Source organism: Babylonia areolata, chromosome 12 (genome assembly GCF_041734735.1).
Source record: "Babylonia areolata isolate BAREFJ2019XMU chromosome 12, ASM4173473v1, whole genome shotgun sequence".
NCBI classification, from domain to species: Eukaryota; Metazoa; Mollusca; class Gastropoda; order Neogastropoda; family Buccinidae; genus Babylonia; species Babylonia areolata.
Genome location: NC_134887.1, coordinates 35596179 through 35601178, shown reverse-complemented (window position 1 = coordinate 35601178; position 5000 = coordinate 35596179). Strand labels below are relative to the sequence as shown.

The following is a 5000-nucleotide window of genomic DNA, read 5'->3' as shown; positions in this document are numbered from 1 at the left end:
TCTCCCCCTCTCTTTCTCTCTCTCTCTTCCCCTCTCTCCCATCCCCCCCTCTCTCTTTCTCTCTCCCACCCCCTCTCTCTTCCATCTCTCTGTGTGTCTCTCTCTCCCACCCCTGTCTCCCCCCCTCTTTCTCTCTCTCTCTCTCTCTCTCTCTCTCTCTCTCTCTCTCTCCCACCCCCTCTCTCTTCCCTCTCTCTCTCTGTCTCTCTCCCACCCCTCTCTCTCTGCCCCCTCTCTCTCCCACCCGTGTCTCTCTCCCCCTCTCTCTCTCCCACCCTCTCTCTCCCCCTCTCTTTCTCTTTCTCCCCTCTCTCTCCCTCTCCCTCCCATCCCTCTCTCTTTCTCTCTCTCTCCCACCCCTGTCTCTCTCTTTCTCTCTCCTCCCCCGCTCTCTCTCTCCCACCCCTGTCTCTCTCTCTCTCCCCCTCTCTCTCTCCCCCCCCTGTCTCTCTCTCTCCCACCCCTGTCTCTCTCTCTCTCCTCTCTCTCTCCCACCCCTGTCTCTCTCTCTCTCCCCCTCTCTCTCTCCCACCCCTGTCTCTCTCTCTCCCACCCCCCTTCTCTCTCTCTCCCACCCCTGTCTCTCTCTCTCCCACCCCCCCCTTCTCTCTCTCTCTCCCACCCCTGTCTCTCTCTCTCTCCCCCTCTCTCTCTCCCACCCCTGTCTCTCTCTCTCCCCCCTCTCTCTCTCTCCCCTCTCTCCCACCCCTGTCTCTCTCTCTCTCTCTCTCTCCCCCTCCCCTCTCTCTGCCACCCCTCTCTTTCTCTCTCTCTCCCCCTCTCTCTCTTCCTCTCTCTCTCTCCCACCCCTGTCTCTCTTTCTCTCTCTCTTCCCCCTCTCTCTCTCACCGCCTCTCTCTCCCTACCCCTACTCTCTCTCCCACCTCTCTCTCTCTCTTCCTCCTTCCGTCTCTCTCCCCCCTCTCTCTCTCTCACTCTCTCTCTCCCTCTCTCTCCATCCCTTTCTCTTCATCCCTCCTCCCCCACACCCTCTCTCTCTTTCTGTCCCTCTATTTCTCTGTGTCTCTGTCTGTTTGTCTGTCTGTCTGTCTGTCTCCCCCCCTCCCCCCTCTCAATCTCCTACCCCCTCCCTCTCTCTCTGTCTCCCTCTCTCTCTCTTTCTCCCCTCTCTCTCTCTTTCCCACCCCTCTCTCCCTCTCTCCCCCCTCTCTCTCAATCTCTCCCTTCCTCCCTCTCTCTCTCTCCCCTCTCTCTTTCTCTCTCCACCCCTCTCTCTCTCTCTCCATCCCTTTCACCTCGTCTCCGTGCAGCTGCGTAGTGGTGTCCGAGAAGTCGTGACTGCTGGCAAAGCTTGTCGTGCGTGGTGTCCGTGAGCCCACCACCACCGCCACCACCTTCCATCCTCTGGGAGGGGGTGGGTGTGGGTGGGGGGAGGAAGGGGGCGTCTCAGGTAGGTGTTGAAACCTCTTGGCTCTTCCTTCCCCCGCCCCACCCCTTCCCCTCTCCCCTCTCTACCCGTATCTGCTTTAAAAGGGGCGGCACTGACACCCCAGCTCATCACACTGACCTACACTTCTTCGTAGTTGTCAGCAGCAGCAGCAGCAGCAGCTGGCCTGTTGTTGTGTTTTAAAGGTTTTTGTTTTCGTTGAGGCTTTAAAAGTTCAAGCGATTAATTGATTGATTCATCAATTAATTAATTAAAGGTCTTTCGAGAAGTCGTGGGTTTGTTTTTGTTGTTTTTTTTCTTTTTCGCGGGACTTTGGGCCTGCGGTTACTCATCCCCGTGGGTTTTTTTGTTGTTGTTGGCAAGGTAAGTATTGCTGTTGTTGAGGTGTGGTGACTTGTGTGTGTGTGTGTGTGTGTGTGTGTGTGTGTGTGTGATCATTTTATTACTTTATCTTTTTTGCTAATGTGTCTTCTCTGATATCACATGTACATGTAGAAAATCATCACAATACCCATCGTAATGCTTCTAAGTAGTCTATTAAAGCTTCGTTTTTTTTTTTATTAATCGTTAATTTACGAATGATTGCACATTTTGTCCATGATTAATGCGTGTGATGCAAACTTCGGTGAATGCAATCAGCACTTTGATCATTCCGAAGCAGTTCTGTGCTATAGTCTGTTGTTCCGTTTTTTGAACATCAAAGTGTCAGATGCAGTATTCGGTCACACTTCGTGATGATATTAGTAAGAGTTGAGTTCAACGATCCATTAGCTAATTCAACTTGTTCTATGCTGATGGTCTGTTGTTCCGTTTTTGAACATCAAAGTGTCAGATGCAGCATTCGGTCACACTTCGTGATGCTGTTGGTAAGAGTTGAGTTCAGCGATCCATTGGCTAATTCAACTTGTTCTGTGCTGATGGTCTGTTGTTCCGTTTTGAACATCAAAGTGTCAGATGCAGTATTCGGTCACACTTTGTGATGCTGTTGGTAAGAGTTGAGTTCAGCGATCCATTGGCTAATTCAACTTGTTCTGTGCTGATGGTCTGTTGTTCCGTTTTGAACATCAAAGTGTCAGATGCAGTATTCGGTCACACTTTGTGATACTGTTGGTAAGAGTTGAGTTCAGCGATCCATTAGCTAATTCAACTTGTTCTATGCTGATGGTCTGTTGTTCCGTTTTTGAACATCAAAGTGTCAGATGCAGTATTCGGTCACACTTTGTGATGCTGTGGGTAAGAGTTGAGTTCAACGATCCATTAGCTAATTCAGCTTGTTCTGTGATGATGGTCTGTTGTTCCGTTTTGAACATCAAAGAGTCAGATGCAGTATTCGGTCACACTTCGTGATGATATTAGTAAGAGTTGAGTTCAACGATCCATTAGTTGGATTCAAGTTGTTCAGGGCTGGGGCCGGGGTCCTGGTTCGGTTGAAGGCTGCGTTGTTCCAGAAGGGATGAGTCCTGGGTGTCTGTCTGCTGGGGTGGGAAGAGGTCTTTCTGTCCTGACAAGGGGAAGCCCTTGGATGCCGTCAGACACTGTTTGAATTTACACACACACACACACACACACACACACACACACACACACACACACACACACACATATATATATATATATATATATATATATATATATGCACCAAAAAAAAATGTCACATGACTGACCAACCTGTCACATGATTGACCAGTTGGTCACATGACTGACCAACCTGTCAAAATGGACTGAACAAACTATTGCAAAAGGCATCGTGCTCAGGACATCACTTTTCAATCTTTCTAACATTGTCATCTCTAATAAAAAATAAAAAAAATTCTGACCACGGCGAAGGGTCCGTCAAAAAGTGCAGCATGCCCACGTGTTGAATCGCCTAAGGTAGAGAAAGAGACAGACAGACAGACACTGAGACTTGTTTTATTGGCAAATCGTGTTTTGCAGCTCTACTGCCAAGGGGGATAATTCAGCTTGTGTGCGCGACAAACGAAAAGAAAGCGAGAAACGATAATGGGAGATAACAAGCAGCTTAAAAACATGCTGGTATTCGTATATTCACACACACAGCATTCGTACATTCACACACACAGCATTCGTACATTCACACACATAGCATTCATACATTCACACACACAGGATTCATACATTCACACACACAGCATTCGTACATTCACACACATAGCATTCATACTTTCACACACATACCAGTCATACATTCACACACACAGCATTCATACAGTCACGCACATACCATTCGTACTTTCACACACATACCATCCATACATTCACACACACAGCATTCATACACATCCCATACCATGGACATCCGACCATCCAACCGTATTTGCTTATCTATGTTATCTTCTATTTTTTCTGTATCATATTACAATCATGTTAATACTATATCAGAGAGACAGAGAGAGAGAGAGGCAAAACAAACACACACACACACACACACACACACACACACACACACACAGAGGGGGGGGGGCATGGACCAGCCCAACTCCAGCATGGACTGTGAGAATGTTGTGCACACAGCAGGGCACTCTTCAGCCTGGTAAGTCCTTTGAAAACAATGCTGTCATTCTCATCTCGCCTTCTTCCCTTTTACTGTCACAGCTGCGTTACAAGTCCACTTCACCAATCTCTCTCTTTCTCTCTCTCGCCCTCGTTGTCTGTTTGTCTGTCTGTCTCTCTCTCTCTCTCTGTCTCTCTCTCTCTCTGTCTGTCTGTCTCTCTCCAGTCGGTGCAGCAGCATTCAAACGAGAAGGACTTTTAGTGCATTTCGTGTTATATCGCATTGTTTTTGTTTTTGTTTGTTTGTTTGTTGTTGTTGGGGTTTTTTTGTTGGGTTTTTTTTTTCAGTATTATAGCCTATTATATCACATGTCGTATTGTCAAGGAAACGACTCTATGTTCCTGCATGAAAGACAAGTCTGCTTCTCTAACTCAGAGTGCACTGGGATAGTATCGACCTACAAACCCTCATACTAAGATTCACAGACTTGCCTGTCACTGATGAGATCCCCTAAAGCGCCTACATTATCAACGTGGTGACAAACAAAAAAAAAAGGAAAAAAAAGAATAGTATTTCTATTTGTATTTGTTTTTATCACAACAGATTTCTCTGTGTGAAATTCGGGCTGCTCTCCCCAGGGAGAGCGCGTCGCTACACTACAGCGCCACCCCCTTTTTTTCTTTTCTCTTTTTTTGTATTTTTTCCTGCGTGCAGTTTTATTTGTTTTTTCCTATCGAAGTGAATTTTTCTACAGAATTTTGCCAGGAACAGCCCTTTTGTTGCCGTGGGTTCTTTTACGTGCGCTAAGTGCATGCTGCACACGGGACCTCGGTTTATCGTCTCATCCGAATGACTAGCGTCCAGACCACCACAAAGGTCTAGTGGAGGGGGAGAAAATATCGGCGGCTGAGCCGTGATTCGAACCAGCGCGCTCAGATTATCTCGCTTCCTAGGCGGACGCGTTACCTCTAGGCCATCACTCCACTCGCTAGTAAGGAATTTACTATGTTCCATCAGTTCCACAAAATCCCGTGAACTCCAATCATTCCAGACTCAAAATACGCATGGAAGCGGATACCC

General features: G+C 47.5%; 1 protein-coding gene across 1 annotated transcript in view; it reads left to right on the top strand.

The window, feature by feature from the left end:
• The first annotated feature begins 1539 nt into the window (after positions 1-1539).
• Positions 1540-5000, top strand: part of LOC143287913 (uncharacterized) — a 76506-nt gene continuing 73045 nt past the window's right edge. The window contains exon 1 of the mRNA XM_076596155.1: positions 1540-1771. The gene's annotated coding sequence lies outside the window, so the exon portion shown is untranslated. The remainder of the gene's footprint in view (positions 1772-5000) is intronic.